The following is an 18,399-nucleotide window of genomic DNA, read 5'->3' as shown; positions in this document are numbered from 1 at the left end:
TCCCCATTACATTTCATTTCATGTCAGTCATCCCTGTTGTTGGTGAGTAAGTATTTAATTAATTAGCTTAACTATTTATAGTATATAATAAAAAAAAATATTCCAATATTTTTCAAAACGTATTGGTGTTGATTCATATTTTGCATTTTTTCAGTAGATAAATTCACCACTCATAGATATTATCTACGAAAGGATCCACCAAAGGTGAGAATATCATCTTAAAACTTCATACATTTATATTTGCTATGCTTCTAATAAAATGTAATCACCCGTGTTATACTTTACTTTCGTCATAGAAACCATTTTCTATGAGATGGTGTCTCTAACATTATTATCAATCATATTATTTTCAGTGTCCTTGAACACGTCATCGTATTTGAAGATGATGTCAATAAGACTGTAGGTTCTGGACAATGTCAAACATTTGGTGAGTTGCAGTAATCATGTTTGTATTACACTTATATGTAATAAATGTGACATCAACGAGGACAAACGTTCCTCCTAGCGATTGTACACGTTTGAACAATTCTGTGGTAATCAAACGGTATGTTATTGTTATGATAAAGGAAACATTCCAAAATTATGATCAACCAAACATACTAACTTTTATTTATTTTTATAATATTATAATAATAATTGCATGTACAATCAAATTTCAAACACCTCCTGTATGTCGGCCGACAACTGGAAAATGTTACAAGCGAGTCAATTAAATGATGAGGTATGGTATAATCCATATATAGTGAATCTGTGAGGCTTATGCATGTAATAATTTATTTGATAACATTTATATATATATATCCAGTAGATACATATTTGTTTGTCCTGCAGATTATTAATGCGTATACAAAATTGTTAAGGAAATCATTACCGGATGAGGCAAAGTGGAACACATTAAACACCTCTAGTTCAGAGTTCACATTATAGTTTGATATCGATTACTTTGCATTGCTATTTTATTTATAATTCTTTATTGAACATCAACAATTGTATTGCAGATCGTAAACGAAATAGGTGTCAGTAGCACGGTTTTGTTACACACAGTCGTATCCAACAAGGCCTATGGTAGCTATATAAAGCAGGTGAGGGACATTACGTAACGTTGTTTGTTATTTGTGTGTGGTAACGTATTTTAAATCATGTTATTGACAATGTTTTTCCACAGGGTTACATCGTGATGTAGTCTGTGATTTCTTACAGTTAATGATGTTATATGTAATTTACTAGTTTCCGGAAAAAACATTTGCATAATCGAAAAGAATACATTTCTCAGCTTTTCTATACATTTGTTTATACTTAGCTTTACTATTCATTAATTAACATTGTCTTTATTTCACAGAAGTCGAAATTGTTCAATCTTCAAAAGTTTTTCATACCCAGACATGTCCCGACAAACAAAATCAAATAATGTACATTTCAAGTAGGATGCACGTGCGTGATTTATAATAGTGGTATGTAAGGGCATCCCATTCTTGATTATGATATGTGAGCTACTGGTATAATATCAATGTGTCAAAATGACTATATTAACACATAAATTATTAGTTTGGATCTATTGCATTCATAGTGCATTATATAATTTATCGTATACAAAATGAACCCAGTTAAGAATGTACCGTATATCAAATTCCGTTTGCATTGCTTATTAGAGTGACTCTAAATATCTGCGCTCTGAAATAATGAGTGATATGAAAAAACGGTGAGTTAAATATATTATAATAGGTTTATAAAACTGAGTTTCCAGGTGGTCGACATATATTAAGTTCTCCCAATCCTAGTATTCTATGTGATGTACATCTAACATGCCAAAAATGTTGCTGAACGATTTGAACCGGACAAAAATAGCAGATGAAAATGTGTTTACAAAATAAAAATAGTTCGGTAGCAAATGGAAATACCATGTCCATTTGCATATCGACCGTGAAAATACCGAAAACATTATTGCATGGGTGATATGGGTGAAATAATGAGTGATATGAAAAAAGGGTGAGTTAAATATATTATTAATGAATCCATATTTATTTTGTATTGTTGTTAGAAGTTTAGCAAAGATCTTGTTTAAGACAAAATGCTATTGTTCTAAGAGCATCTGGAGGGCTGCTTGCATCTTAGTATAATGTTTATGATATGTTTTTCCCGGAAAAATAATATGAGTATCTTCTTTGCAGGGAAAAGATACTGGTTGGCGTGAAATGCGAGATAGAATACATTTCATGTATTAAATACTTTCACTGAGCTTCGAGCTTTAGAATTTCTAATTTCACTTCGATTGATGAATACAATTCGTAGTATTTAATAACTCCAGTCAACTTATCTTCACGAGTTTATATTTATAACGTACTGATGGTCCTTCGCTTATATTTATTATATAATCGTGGTCCTTTGCTGTTATATTTATCATGTACCAGTAATATATTTATCAAGGTATTTTTGTAATTTTAATCCCTACCGAATAATTTGTGATTAAATGCAATGTATAACAACGTTATTGGTATTAGCGGTTTATAGTCATTACACCCGTTTAAGTTCTTCGGTCCTTCGGTTAGGTCCTTCGGTCCTTCGTATTATTGAGTATCTATTCATGCAATCTCTGGTTTTCAGGCATAAAACGATGGTTATCCATGAAGTAAAAAATATCAGCCATGAACATGGGCAACTTCTCATCAAAAGATAACATTTATTGCTCACTCATACGCGGTCTGCATAAATATTAAGAAAACCTGGAAGTTTGTGCAAGATTTATACCAGCTATAATGTATGTAGCAAGGTAGAACGTGTGCCAAGGTTGTAGGATTGTTCAAATCCTGCATTGTAGTATGGACAGATTTTGAAAGCTGGGAAAGTATCATCTGTGTTGTCATTTCTTGTGAAATGATACTATTTGCTCAAGTGTATTTTATGCTCAACTGCTTTTACTATAGGAAATCCGAGACATTGAACAGTTGCCAACCCCTCCCTCTACTGAAACCGCTACAGCTACTCACAGCAAACTTAATTTGTGCCAAGTAGATTCATTAATACAAAATGTATAAATGTGTTCGCCAGCAGAAACCTCCTGGTATCTCGATGTTGATGGTTGCGGCTCTGTCATGAATTAGTTTTCGCGTATCTGTTGTCCGACACATTTAGCTGGTTACTAGTGAATGGCTGTGTTATATCTGTCATCATTTAGGCTCATGCGAGGTCCTGGACGGAACTTGACTTAGTGATTTGGAACTAATTACGATATAACCGTTGCCAACCGGACTACTATTTCTGACGTTTGGTATTTGCAGTTAGTAATATAGTGAACGATTAATCAAAAGATATGACGTGTTCAGTACTTAGTGTGATTGGCTATGTGTAAGTTGAATGTGTGAAGGCCACGCCTTATATACTTTAAACGTCTTTGTAATTGGTTAAGTTTTGATACGTAATAAACGGTCCATGGTTCCAGAGAGAGCTCCACGAGGCGAGAGAGTCTTGGCCAGTCCTGGGCAGAGTTTCGGACGAGGCAGTTTGTCTTGAGGCGTTCTCGATGTGGCTAAAGACTGGCTATTGAAACGTATTTGATTGTAAAGCTTAAGTGACTTTCCCGGTCCGGTACCTCGAGCAGACGTGTATAGAGACAAGACGAGAATTCCCCCCTGACACGTGTTGGAGAAACCAGGGCAAGAAAAATTCCCCATGATAGCTCCATAGTAATCGCTGATTTCCCTGCGGGTCCCGGCTGCGGGTGGATCTCCCGAGAGCCCTTCAAGGTTTATGAAAGTTAGTTTCCAGGTGGTCAACATACATTAAGTTCTCCCAATCGTAGTATTCCATGTGATGTACACCTAACATACCAAAATGCTGCTGAACGATTTGAACCGGACAAAAATAGCAGACGAAAATGTGTTGACATAATAAAAATAGTTCGGTAGTCATGTTCATTAGCATATCGACCGTGAAAATACCGAAAACAATATTGCATGGGTGATATGCAAATTAGTTTTAGTCAAAATAAATGACTGCCTAAAATTACCATTACTGTTGTTCAAATTGAATTTCACTCGGCAAGTATATTCATGGTTCTGAGGGGGGGGGTAACTTACTTCTAAATATTATTTATTTCTGCTATGTTTCGAAAAATGGTACTTCTGTGATGAATTTGTTTTTGCGTATCTGTTAATCGACTTAATTAGCTGATTATTAGCGAATTGCTGTGTTATGTCTGTCACCGTTTAGGCCATGTGAAGTTTTGGACGGAACTTGGCTCAGTGATTTGAAACTAATTACGAGATAACCGTCGCTATTCTGACTACTATTTCTGACAGTTGGTATTCGTAGTTATTAATGTAGTGAACGATTAATCAAAAGATATGACGTATTCAGTACTTAGTGTGATTGGCTTTATGATTGAAGGTTACGCCCTAGAGTCTTTTTACTGCATTGTAATTGGTTAGAGTTTTGAAAATGAATAAAGAGTTTGAGTTGGTCTTGGCGAGTACTCCAGAACAGACGCAGTCCTGGAGAGTCTTGGGGCGAGTCTTGGGCTAGTCTTGGGTCAGCCTTGCGATAGTCTTGGGGACTTTTTCCCCAGGGCGCTGTGCCTTATAGAGTGCTCGACTGATCGACTAAGACGAAAGTTGAAACGTATTTCGTTGTGCGTGTCTTATTTGACTGTAAAGCTTCAGTGACTTTCCCGATCCCGCACCTCAAGGGGACGCGATATAGAGACGAGACAAGATTCCCCCCTGGCGCGTGTGGAGAAACCCAGAGGCGAAGAATTTCCCCTTGATACTTCTGAAGGGACTACTTTGTTTGCTCTCAGACCTTATTTGCATATGAGGCGTGGAAATACCGATTTTGATTTCAGGGACGAATCAAAATAAACTGCAGTACATATGTAATAATACGCAGTATTGGCATATGCCAGTTTAAGCCGAACTTTGTTTCCTTTTAGCCCTGTGCCTTTCACTTCTTGACAAAAATGCTTGCACATCTGATATCAGTCTTGCAGAATGTAGTGTATATATTGTATGGTTTGATTGACTACCGTGTTCTGCTTACACTTTCATTCGGCAATGTACTGTACAAATTGTACCAACAACTGCAAACAAGATGGAGGGCTGAGAGAGACCTGGCAGGAATACCTAGTCCAGAAAATAGCTGAACGGAATGGTATTTAATTATAATAGGACTTTTCTGAAACAATTACCTTTACTCACATGATATTAGGAGATGGCAGGCGCATTGTTATAATATGACTATATATTTTTTCAGAGCCAGCGACTTTTTCATATGTTATCAGCTCGCAATTTACTAGTATATGTTCGTGTTTTATGAACCTTTTCGTTAAATATTAGTTTGAATCCCAAGTATGTACTAATACAATGTATTTCCATATTATAATCAAAGATTATTTTTATTCAAAACAGGATAAATGGTCTGACCTTAAGAAGTCGGTAGGATCTCGGACATGCTCCATAGAAGTGTTCGAGCACGCAGGACTTTTGACATTGGATATTTTATTGAAGTGTATATTCAGCCAAGACAGTAACTGTCGAACTACAAGGTATGTCAAATCACAGACTCCGATAAAAAAATGACCTTTTGATATCATATCACTTTACAACTTTACATATACATGTACATTTATTATAATTTTAAAACTTCTTTTTCAGTTCTCAACACCCATATGTCAGTAGCGTTCATGCTCTAACATATCTGATAGCTGAACGCGTTAGCTGTATACCTTACCACAACGACATGGTATATAACTTGTCCATCAGTGGATTTAAATTCAGGAAAGCCCTCAGATCAGTTCATGGTTATTCTGCACGAGTTATTTATGAACGAAATCAATCTCTGCTACAAGATGGAGATGTAACACTTAAAAGGAAAAACATCGATTTTTTAGATATTCTCTTGACTGCTAAGGTACTGGTTTAATTATAATCTACACATTGGGAACAAGCAATGATAAATCGTATATAAAAATACATTTGAACTCCCTATCCCCAAATGTTTCGATTATAAATAGACAAATAAAAACATCACATCCACAAATGTATTTCAGGGCATTGCATTAGTAGCCTACTATACTAACAGGGTTTAGGGTTAGGGATTTTGTTTTATGCTAACATAATGCAAATGGTGACGTTCCTACTCTGGGATATGTTGTCTATTTTGTAAATAATAATTCAACTAAAAACATTACATCTTTTGCTTGATATGCTATATGTGAAGAAACAGTGTTTAGTCGGTATTACCCCTAGTTAGTCGAAATATACTAAGTATTGTCGATTATGTTATGCGTCTCGCCCATTTACGAAAAAGCTCTATGGAGTGCGTATATAAGGTCGTTCGCTGGAATTAGAACAGATATTCATCATTTTCACTATGGTGTTATTTCATGGCTGGCAACCATGTTGGAGCCATTGAACATTAGTTTCTCTGGGAAAAAGATCTCTCCTTATCTTCTAATAAGATGGATAATCCTGGGGAATACTAATTATTTATGAAATAATGGTTTTGCATGGATTCTCATGGAAATTGTCCCCAAAATAATGATTGTCTCTAAAACCATGCCTTGTACCGGGTAAAACCTAAAAAAATGCTTTGGCATATATCTTCATAAAATGTTTACCCTATGTAATAGGTCGACATACTCGCCAACGACTTTAACCCTGGTATTTGAACACTACACGTCGGATATATTATGATCCCTGATAAATTGTACGATGGTACTGAAACAAGAATACAATTAATTTCTGGGGGGGGTTAGCATATTTAGTGGACATAATACACTCCGGCCTTCACTCGGTTATTATCCCGCGCCAAATATAGTATGCTAAATCCGATATCACATACCAATGCTTGTCGTAAATAACCATTAAATATACACGCATTATGGGAACAGTGCCAATACTTCAATTGTTAAATCGCAACATACAAACGTAGACACTTGGTTTATTTCATGTCTACTTTCGTCAGTCATATTTGTCTTTGCATTCTATTTCTCTAGGATGAAGATGGTAATGGTCTGTTTGACCAAGAAATTCAGGATGAAGTTGACACATTTATGTTTGAGGGACACGATACAACTGCAAGTGGGTTATCCTGGTGTATGTATTACCTTGCAACCCATCCGGAATATCAACGAAAATGCCAAGAAGAAGTCGACAACAGATGAATAAAAGGATGACGGACGAAATTGAATGGTAATGTTCATGTCCCAGCTTGATACTTGCCATCTTATCGAGGAAACTCTTGCCTGGAATATGTACTGAAACATGTGACGAGCTTGCCATTATCGATTTGTATATGGTTATCATATGAAAAGTCAATGTTAATTACCACATGGAGAAGCTTATTCTTATTAACATATATATTGTAGCTTGTCCAGTTTAATACATATACAAGCTTGTCTAATTGTCATACATCTGTAGCATAATGCTGAGGAAATCTGTGAATTTCTGTTGAGAAGAGCAAGTTCAATCTCAAATTTTAAAAAATCTGGACTTTTCTTCTGCTCATATTTAACAACTTCTCAACAAAAATGTCATTTACGGTGAAATATGCATAAAATGGGGTTTACATAGGGTAAAAACATTTTAAACTAACACCATTAGGTTACATACAACTAACTGGCCAAGTAGGCCGTGGTAGTAACAACAGTGTCAATATATTTGTCATTTTTAACCATACCAGAAGAGCCATATGTTATCAGACAGGTCGCTGGGTTGATTTTAGTAACAACATATTATTTAGGTACATTTGAAGGTACACTTGAAGTGCTGAAATAAAAATGTCACATATTTGCAGACCAGTACGTTTTATAAACAAATCAAAATGGGGTTTAAAGTTTCATTTTTCTTGTAATTATAAGGTTGTTAAATTACACCACAACTTACCAGGTATTTATAGAGATATACTAAAATTTTGGTCACACTTAAAAGCTTATAAACCACCCAGTGATCTCAACTAAATAATATCAGAAATGTTATGGAATAATAAGAATATTTTGATCAATGACCATACATACATATCTGCTAAACAAATAATATCCTCTTAAGGTTTGCTTCTATTAAAAACACTCAGAAATCATCGAAATCCAGCAAGAAGGGTTGAGATACTGTTAAAATCTACATGTATTTGTGTGTTATAAAATAGGGATGATTTAAGCCATTTGCCGTATACAGCATTATGTATCAAGGAGAGTATGAATAATCAGAAGTCCTGTGCCCATCATTGGATGTGAATTAACAACACTACTGACCCTTCCAGATGGAAAAGTGATTCCTGCAGGTGTGTTTATTTTAATAAATTAAATAATTTACTTGATAAATTGGTGTAGTAATAAAAAGATAATTGGTAACATTGTACGATATATATATAACGGATGAATTATAATCTCTATCAACAGGGTATAACGTATCTATACCAATATATTTATTACACCATAACGAACTTTTATGAAAAAATCCAACCAAGTTTGATCCATCCGGATTCTTGCCAGAAAATGTAAAAGATCGATCTCCATTTGCATTTACACCATTCTCTGCAGGACCAAGGTAAAGCTGTACTTAGCCATGTATGTGATACGTATTTTGTATTTGTTAATCTCAAAATCATTCATGAAAATGTAAACTGGCATGGTCGTACATAGTTTTACACATGATTTGTTCAATATAGGCGTTGATAACAATAGTCTAATAGTCACAAATGTGTTTTATAGACAAGGGGTATTTTCAATAGTTTGCTTTTATCACTGCACACAAAGGAGATGATCATGACAAATTTTATGAAATTATGACACTATATGATGACTGCATGAACAACAACTGTATTGTAACCGGTGAGTTTTATCTTCCTGGTTTTCAGCTCAGTAAATATTATTTATAGAAGACAAAAGCCAGGCGAGTAATTTCATGAATATATGTTGTGTGGGATATATTTAGAAATTGTGTCGACCAGTATTATATTACAATAAGTGGATGGATGGAAATATAAACTGTCAATTGCAATTTGGGGCAACCATAAGCAACAGTACTACCAGATATGAATTGACATGTACGAAACATAAATATGATTTAAATATAGAATTACGCAACACCACCGCCTACACGGGGAAAAACTGGTTTGGCGTAATGTTACTTCATTGTAGCAGGTATTATAGATAACCTGATTGTATTGCCTGTATTTGAGTGTTTTGTTCAGCAGCACGACGTATTGTTTTAGCACTAGTTAATATGGAAAATAGTCTGTGGGACTTGTGGGCAGTGTGTACTGAACATTATTAACGCTGATTAATTATTGATTATCATATAGTACCAAGACATAGTGTTTGTAACCGTATGGTGCAGTATTAAGTTAAAATAGGTGAACATATTAGGCCAGTAAATTTGGGTTGACATAGGCGTTGTAGCTGAATGTGATATGAAACACTGATGTGACAGACAGGTCACATTTTTGACATTGGTGTTACGCGGCGACACTCGGAGTATAGCTCAAAGGTTATTGGGATGATTTTAAATTCAATTCTGACCAGGGATATGCTGGCAGGTACTCATTGGTACTATCTACTAACAACATACTCATCTCGTCAACTCATTGTTCCCCATCCACTTGTTTAACAATTGCTGCGCTGATTTTGAGTTTTCCGTAAAAAATACATGGTATTTATCGTCACTGGTGTTGGATCATACAAATTGTTGCTGACGTCAGTGCATTTGACACCCACCAGCACACCAAATTGTACCACGTGTATTTACCCTGTCATGGAAGAAACATTTTTCTAATTAAACCTGATACTTTCGATTAGTTAGTCTGTTAGTCTGAACCTTACACAACAAGGTCACAAGAGTGACAATCTGAAAATACCACAACAAGTCAAACGACACACGGCGTGAGCACTGAGCATAACCGAGTCGATCAACACGACACATGGATAACATTGAATACTAATAAAACGTTATTGACATCATACAGCCATCATCTGTGACCTTCAAAGCAACACAGATTGAATAGTAGCCAATCGGCACTGTAGATATGACATGAACACTATAATACTGTTAAGGGTCTTTGTATGACAAACGGTCACAAGTAACTACATTCAAAGCAGAATCAAGAGCAATCAATGTGAACCTCCAGGTCACTTTCGGAACAGGTTCAAAGGAACTTCCGTCAAACTTAGTCTTAACTTCACAGCCCTGTATTCTCCTGGTCTATATACATATTCAAAACACATCCACACTATTTGAATCTACCAATCAGACTGCATATTATTGTGTGCTAACATCTATCTCAATCGAGTTACTGTAGTAATAACGTTATCACAATGTTAGTAATTGTTTATTCAGTCAAAACAAAGGGTGAAATGGGTTAACCAATTCAGCAATTCGCAAAGTTCATGCAAATGTTGTGTACAACAATGTTTGCATTCCCAATAACGGGCGTGAAATTCATTTTTCATTCGTATTTAACCAAACTCATTAAGGGTAAGACGAATTATGAAAGAGCAACTAATATTTTTTTTACATTTAATTAGTTTTCTCGTGTGTTGTTTCCAAGTCTTCTTTACATCTCTTTTTACAGTGGAACCCGACCGTGTACAACACGTTGACAGAGACCATGTTTCATTTACTATAGTGATCTGTAATTTCGTGTTTTATATTACTGTTCTTAATACACCCCTGTATGAATATTGAACACGCCCTCAAAGGTGTTAAACTGATACAAACTGACAAGTCAATTTAAGCCGAACATTGTTTATTTTTATCCCTCTGCTTTTCATTTGCGAGATATAGTGTATATATTGTATAGTTTGATCGACTACCATGTTCTGCTTTTAATTGTATTCGGCAATGTAATGTACAAATTGTACCAACAACTGCAAACAAGATGGAGGGCTGAGAGAGACCTGGCAGGAATACCAAGTCCAGATCGTCACTGGCTGTTTGGGAACATAATATTGGTACGTAATATTCTGACATTACAATGTTCATGACAAAAAATCCATGTGTACACTGATAATTATGTTTTATAAATACAGTTTACCAATCAACATATGGTATTTTATTCATGTATTACTATGCCACAACTGCGGAAGCAGAAATAAACATATTAACTGTAAGCTGTTATTTGATGTACCTGCATATGTGTTCCTGCATGCACAGTTGAAAAACACAGAAGCTGCATTGGCCAAACTCTATAGTCGATCGAAAGAATTAAGCCCAGCGTCAGTGTTATGGCTTGGACCATTTGCACCAGTAGTATTGCTCAATCATCCACAGACCGTAAAGGTTATATTGTGCGCTACAGGTATGTGTTTACGTCATTACATCATATTTAATCACACTCCTATTCGCAGGCGGGGAGAACCCCTAAACTAAATATGACAACAGTTTAAATTGGCACAAAAAAACTATCAACCATTTTTTTCACAAGCACTAGTTACAATACTACGGATATGTTATTTATGCCATATTTGGTCATTAAATATGTTAATCAGATCTAGTTTGCAATATCTTCAATATAAGACTGTTGAAATGTTTTTGTCTGCCATACTGCTCTTGATATTACTTTGTACGTGATCTAAGCTTTGTGCAAAGAACTGGTGAAAACTGCTAAAGTTGCCAAAATAACACAAACTCAACTTTTAGACAATCCTGGGCAACCAAATAGATATATGTTGCACATGTTTCCTTGATACTGTCCAGTCCCAACAACTAGCCCAAATTACAGTTTTCTGAGAAGCTGTTGTAGCTGTTGATTTGGCCAGTGATGATTGTCAGCGGGTGGTAATGTCTGACTGTTTCCCCCCAATAATAGAGACAGGTAGAGAACATAACTATCCACTAAAGAGGCAGATTCATTTTACATTTTATCTCAACTGTACTTTTGGGATAACTTAATTGTCACACTTGTGTAGAGCGAATTATTTAGTAGGAAGCTTGGATAATTTTACTTATGATGTTCACTTATTTCAATCAAAACATCTGACGGCCCTTCGTTCATGTATATCATATTTTGTCATATTCCATCCATATCTAGAACCGAAAGATGATTTATTTTACCTCATGTTAAAACCATGGTTAGGCGATGGACTTCTAATGAGCAAAGGACAGAAATGGTTTAGAAATCGACTACTTGTGACTCCAGGATTTCATTTTGGCATTCTCAGACCTTATGTACAGATATACAATGAGTGTGTGAAGACGATGCTGGTATGTTTAATATAGGACCAAGTCAATTTCACCCTTTTACATTTTACTTTCTTCACGACGTCTTGTGAAAAACGTTTAACGGAATGTTCCGATATTTTTATGATAATGACCCTAATGTGACTTGGTTTACTTGGTTTGGCAGTCTTCTTGAATTTGAAACCGCTCTTGAAACCGGAAGTCGCCATTCTAAACCCTTAAATATCCTTCTAAACCACTAAACATTGCGTAAAAGTTGTTTTTAAACATCTATGTTTAAAGAACATTAAAGTTTGAGAAACGTGGGAGGTAGATAACGTTATTTGGCTGCCATGTAGTTTTTGCTGGTGCTTCAGTTATCATATTACTTTGTAATTTGCAATGTTGCCATGTTCTTGTCTGAACTCTTCCAGACAGTGAAAAAAATATTTTCATCTTTGATTTCTGACAAAAATGAATGAATGAATGCACCAACCGATCAAATTGGTATTTTGTATATAGCATGTATGGCTAAAACTTCTTATAGGAAAAATACTTTTCACGTGGTTTGGCACCTTCTAGGATTTTCAGCAAAAATGGTAGAAATTGGGGAAATTGTTTCTGATGAATGTTTTAACTAATGAATTTAAAATTTGGCATGTAGCTTATATGACCATAGTTTCTTATATGTCACATACCTACCTGCTTGGATTTTCGGCCAAAATTTCCACAATTTGCGATCGTCGTGAATTATTCCGATTAGTAGTATTATTATATTTAATTATAATAAGACTTATCTGAAACAATAACTATTACTAGTAACTATATGTATGTTTGTTATAAACCTTTTCGTTAAATATAAGTAGCAAATCGGTATGTAAATAATATGAGATTATTACAAAGATACCTCAAAGTATGACGATGACAGTGCAGCGGGAGTATCGACCGATGCGTAGCGGAGGTCGATGCGATGGTGTACTGTCTGAGTGCATACTTTGAGGCATCCTCGTAATAACCCTATTATTATACATTCCCAAGGATACATCATGGGAATGCCGAAATCAAAAATGTTTAGAAAAGAATCAGCGAACTTCTTGTGGAGTCTTGTGAAGTCCTGTTAGCAGCCAAGTTTGTTTTTATTATTAGAGCACGCTTATCATTCCATATTTGGAATTCGCATTTTTTTATATGGTAGGATAAAAATACCCCGTAAAACACCGCAAAATTACGGCACGCTATAATATATTATATAATAATAAAATGTATTTATGTATTATATAAGAGATTATTTTATTCAAAACAGGATAAATGGTCTGACCTATGGAAGTCAGTGGGGTCTCGGACATGCTCTATAGAAGTGTTCGAGCACGCAGGACTTTTGACATTGGATATTTTATTGAAGTGTATATTCAGCCAAGACAGTAACTGTCAAACTATTTCATGTCTACTTTCGTCAGTCATATTTGTCTTTGCATTCTATTTCTCTAGGATGAAGATGGTAATGGTCTGTCTGACCAAGAAATTCAGGATGAAGTTGACACATTTATGTTTGAGGGACACGATACAACTGCCAGTGGGTTATCCTGGTGTATGTATTACCTTGCAACCCATCCGGAACATCAACGAAAATGCCAAGAAGAAGTCGACAACTTGCTGAATAAAAGGATGACGGACGAAATTGAATGGTAATGTTCATGTCCCAGCTTGATACTTGCCATCTTATCGAGGAAACTCTTGCCTGGAATATGTACTGAAACATGTGACGAGCTTGCCATTATCGATTTGTATATGGTTATCATATGAAAAGTCAATGTTAATTACCACATGGAGAAGCTTATTCTTATTAACATATATATTGTAGCTTGTCCAGTTTAATACATATACAAGCTTGTCTAATTGTCATACATCTGTAGCATAATGCTGAGGAAATCTGTGAATTTCTGTTGAGAAGAGCAAGTTCAATCTCAAATTTTAAAAAATCTTGACTTTTCTTCTGCTCATATTTAACAACTTCTCAACAAAAATGTCATTTACGGTGAAATATGCATAAAATGGGGTTTACATAGGGTAAAAACATTTTAAACTAACACCATTAGGTTACATACAACTAACTGGCCAAGTAGGCCGTGGTAGTAACAACAGTGTCAATATATTTGTCATTTTTAACCATACCAGAAGAGCCATATGTTATCAGACAGGTCGCTGGGTTGATTTTGGTAACAACATATTATTTAGGTACATTTGAAGGTACACTTGAAGTGCTGAAATAAAAATGTCACATCTTTGCAGACCAGTACGTTTTATAAACAAATCAAAAGGGGGTTTAAAGTTTCTTTTTCTTGTAATTATGAGGTTGTTAAATTACACCACAACTTACCAGGTATTTATGGAGATATACTAAAATTTTGGTCACAGTTAAAAGCTTATAAACCACCCAGTAATCTAAACTAAATAATATCAGAAATGTTATGGAATAATAAGAATATTTTGATCAATGACCATACAATATGTTATATCAGATGGCTAAATGAAGGGAAAGAGTGTATAAATGATTTGTTGACAGAGGATGGTAAATGTTTGTCTTTTTCTTATTTTATCACAAAATATGGCAATATCACTGATTGACTTTGACTTTTGACTTATATGGGAATTATTGAAGCTATACCAAAATTATGGAAGAATGTTATACATCAGGGGAACTGTTCTCTAACGATTGATAATAGAGGCATATCTAGAAACTATGTCAACATTGGAAAAGGAAAAACAAAAGATTTTTATTTATTATTAGTGAAGAAGAAATTTGAAACTCAAACGTCTATGATTAAATTTAAGGAAAAAGAAAATGCGGAGGAAATATAGGAAAATGATTGGAAAAAAATTGGGTATTGCCATATAAAGTAACAGTAGAAGAAAAACTAAGAATATTTCAATTTAAAATTCTCTATCGTATTTTGGCAACAAATTGTTATTTGTATACTATTAAGATTAGAAATGATAACAAGTGCGACCACTGTCAGCAAATGGAAACTATAGAACATTTATTTTGGGAATGTAGGGTAGCCCAACAGTTTTTTGGAGATTGCGAATGGGTGACAGTATATCTTTGACATGTAAAACAGTTATTTTTGGACAAATAGCGGATAATGACATATGGAACATTTCATTGTATTAGGGAAGTACTTGTTGTATTCAAGCCGTTACTTATCCTTTAAAGCAAGTTTGTATTTATTTTTATTATAAGGGTTAGAGACGTGAACAGACAACATTGTCACAGTCAAAATACAACAAAAAGTGGGTGAATTTTGGAGTATAGCAATTGTCAGTCTTTATTTTGTTTTGTTTTCTTGGGGGTGGGGGTAGACTTGGATTGTGTTCCCGTTTTTAACCTGAACGTTCTCTTTGAAAGTGCTCTTTGAATGAATGTTAGCTCTTTGAACTTGGGCTTTCTTAAAATGTTAACCTTCTTACTTTTGAACTGTATACTGTATCATCCATTTGCGTTCGTTTTGTCAATATTTGTTAATGTAAGTGTTACATTGTTACATACCTGCTAAACAAATAATATCCTCTTAAGGTTTGCTTCTATTAAAAACACTCAGAAATCATCGAAATCCAGCAAGAAGGGTTGGATTACTGTTAAAATCTACATGTATTTGTGTGTTATAAAAACAGGGATGATCTAAGCCATTTGCCGTATACAACATTATGTATCAAGGAGAGCATGAGAATCAGAAGTCCTGTGCCCGTCATTGGACGTAAATTAACAACACCACTGACCCTTCCAGATGGAAGAGTGATTCCTGCAGGTGTGTTTCTTTTAATAAATTAAATAATTTACTTAATAAACTGGTGTAGTAATAAGGAGATAATTGATAACATTGCACGAGATATATAACAGAAGAATTATATTCTCTATCAACAGGGTATAAGATATCTATACCAATATATTTATTACACCATAACGAACTTTTATGGAAAAATCCAACCAAGTTTGATCCATCCAGATTCTTGCCAGAAAATGTAAAAGATCGATCTTCATTTGCATTTACACCATTCTCTGCAGGACCAAGGTAAAGCTGTACTTAGCCATGTATGGGATACGTGTTTTGTATTTGGTAATCTCAAAATCATTCATGTTTATGTAAAATGGCATGATCGGAAAGTCAACAGTATTGTCAGAAAATTGTTTCTTATTGTGTAGTTGCAAACAACAAAGACAGCAATAATACTAACAGCAGCAATAATAATACTAATAATAGTAATGTTGTACTAATTATTTCATATATGTTTTTTAGAAATTGTATTGGACAACATTTTGCAATGAATGAGATGAAAATAGTGATTGCGAAGACACTACGTAGATTTGACCTTTCACCTGTACCAGATAACCCTCCACATAGAGTGCATACTCTGGTCACCAGATCGTCAAATGGAATCCACCTGCACGTCAAGCCTAGAAATATGGGATAACAATCATGTTTAGACTTGTTATGTCTTCAGCAACAAAGGTGTTTCACATTTAAGGTTGGCCAGAAACAATACTTGCAAGCCATTTTATTAAGTATTAAGATATTTCAGGGACACAGCATAAAGGAGTCGTGAATGCCAGCGTGTACAATAATACAGTGTAAAACATGTTAATTGTTATCAGCTTGGTCAACCTGTGAAATACATAGTTTTACACATGATTTGTTCAATATAGGCGTTGATAACAATAGTCTAATAGTCACACATGTGTTTTATAGACAAGGAGTATTTTCAATAGTTTGCTTTTATCACTGCACACAAAGGAGATGATCATGACAAATGTTATGAAATTATGACACTATGAGGACTGCATGAACAACCACTGTATTGTAACCGGGGAGTTTTATCTTCCTGGTTTTCAGCTCAGTAAATGTTATTTATAGAAGACAAAAGCCAGGCGAATAATTTCATGAATATATGTTGTGTGGGATATATTTAGAAATTGTGTCGACCAGTATTACATTAAGTGGATGGATGGAAATATAAACTGTCAATTGCAATTTGGGGCAAGCCACCATAAGCAACAGAACTACCAGATATGAATTGACATGTACGAAACATAAATATGATATAAATATAGAATTACGCAACACCACCGCCTACACGGGGAAAAAAACTGGTTTGGCGTAATGTTACTTCATTGTAGCAAGCATTATAGATAACCTGATTGTATTGCCTGTATTTGAGTGTTTTGTTCAGCAGCACGACGTATTGTTTTAGCACTAGTTAATATGGAAAATAGTCTGTGGGACTTGTGGGCAGTGTGTACTGAACATTGCTAACGCTGAAAATTATTGAGTATCATATAGTACCAAGACATAGTGTTTGTAACCGTATGGTGTAGTGTTAAGTTAAAATATATGAACATATTAGGCCAGTAAATTTGGGTTGACATAGGCGTTGTAGCTGAATGTGATATGAAACACTGATGTGACAGACAGGTCACATTTTTGACATTGGTGTTACGCTGCGACACTAGGAGTATATAGCTCAAATGTTATTGGGATGTTTTTGAATTCAATTCTTATTATTGTATCAGTGTATCTGTCATTATTTTCCTGTCATTTCCTTTCCCTCCATACATAATTTTTGGAGGGTTAGGAGTTATAATTAATTGTATGATAGTTCAGACTCCCTGAAGATTGTACATGATATAAAACTTGATCATTTTACAGTTTTGAATTTTGAATAACTATTCAGTGCGTCAAAATTATTACAAAATGCAAAGGCATTATACGTCTCATCATTGTTTACATTGTCACATGACAGCAATGGTATTTAGAAAATTGAGTGTGTGTGGCAGAGTGTGGTCCCAAATGAACGCTATTTGATATGTTGCATACTGGGAGAAATGATAGAAGGTGCGCAAGTAGAATTCATACATATCAGATGTGTCCAGTCGTAGTAGTGTACGGCATCTCAGTCTCAAGTCTCAGTCGTAAAACTGACCCCATCCTAACGTAACTGAACGTAGGTAGTGTGATTATTCAGATGAGTCTGGCCGTATAGAGAATGTCCGGCTTAATTATGTCGTGATTGTGCAAAATGGTGACTATTCATTATTTGATGAGTTATTGAAAATACATGTTTCCGCTGACCAGGGATATGCTGGCTGATACTATCTACTAACAAGACACTCCTCTCGTCAACTCATTGTTCCCCATCCACTTGTTTAACAATTGCTGCGCTGATTTTGAGCTTTCCGTAAAAAATACATGGTATTTAT

General features: G+C 35.0%; 1 pseudogene across 1 annotated transcript; it reads left to right on the top strand.

Annotated features, from left to right (window-relative positions):
* The first annotated feature begins 670 nt into the window (after positions 1-670).
* On the top strand, positions 671-17,865 carry LOC144345236 (uncharacterized; annotated as a pseudogene). Its single transcript, XR_014929083.1, has 14 exons — positions 671-721; positions 999-1,082; positions 5,400-5,536; positions 5,646-5,901; positions 6,989-7,184; positions 8,137-8,271; positions 8,390-8,537; positions 10,705-10,939; positions 11,142-11,286; positions 12,019-12,191; positions 13,635-13,831; positions 15,819-15,952; positions 16,069-16,216; positions 16,442-17,865. The product of XR_014929083.1 is annotated as an uncharacterized LOC144345236 (transcript).
* Positions 17,866-18,399: the final 534 nt, after the last annotated feature.

Source organism: Saccoglossus kowalevskii, chromosome 1 (assembly GCF_978046115.1).
Source record: "Saccoglossus kowalevskii chromosome 1, keSacKowa6.1, whole genome shotgun sequence".
NCBI lineage: Eukaryota > Metazoa > Hemichordata > Enteropneusta > Harrimaniidae > Saccoglossus > Saccoglossus kowalevskii.
This window is presented reverse-complemented; position numbering and strand designations above follow the sequence as displayed.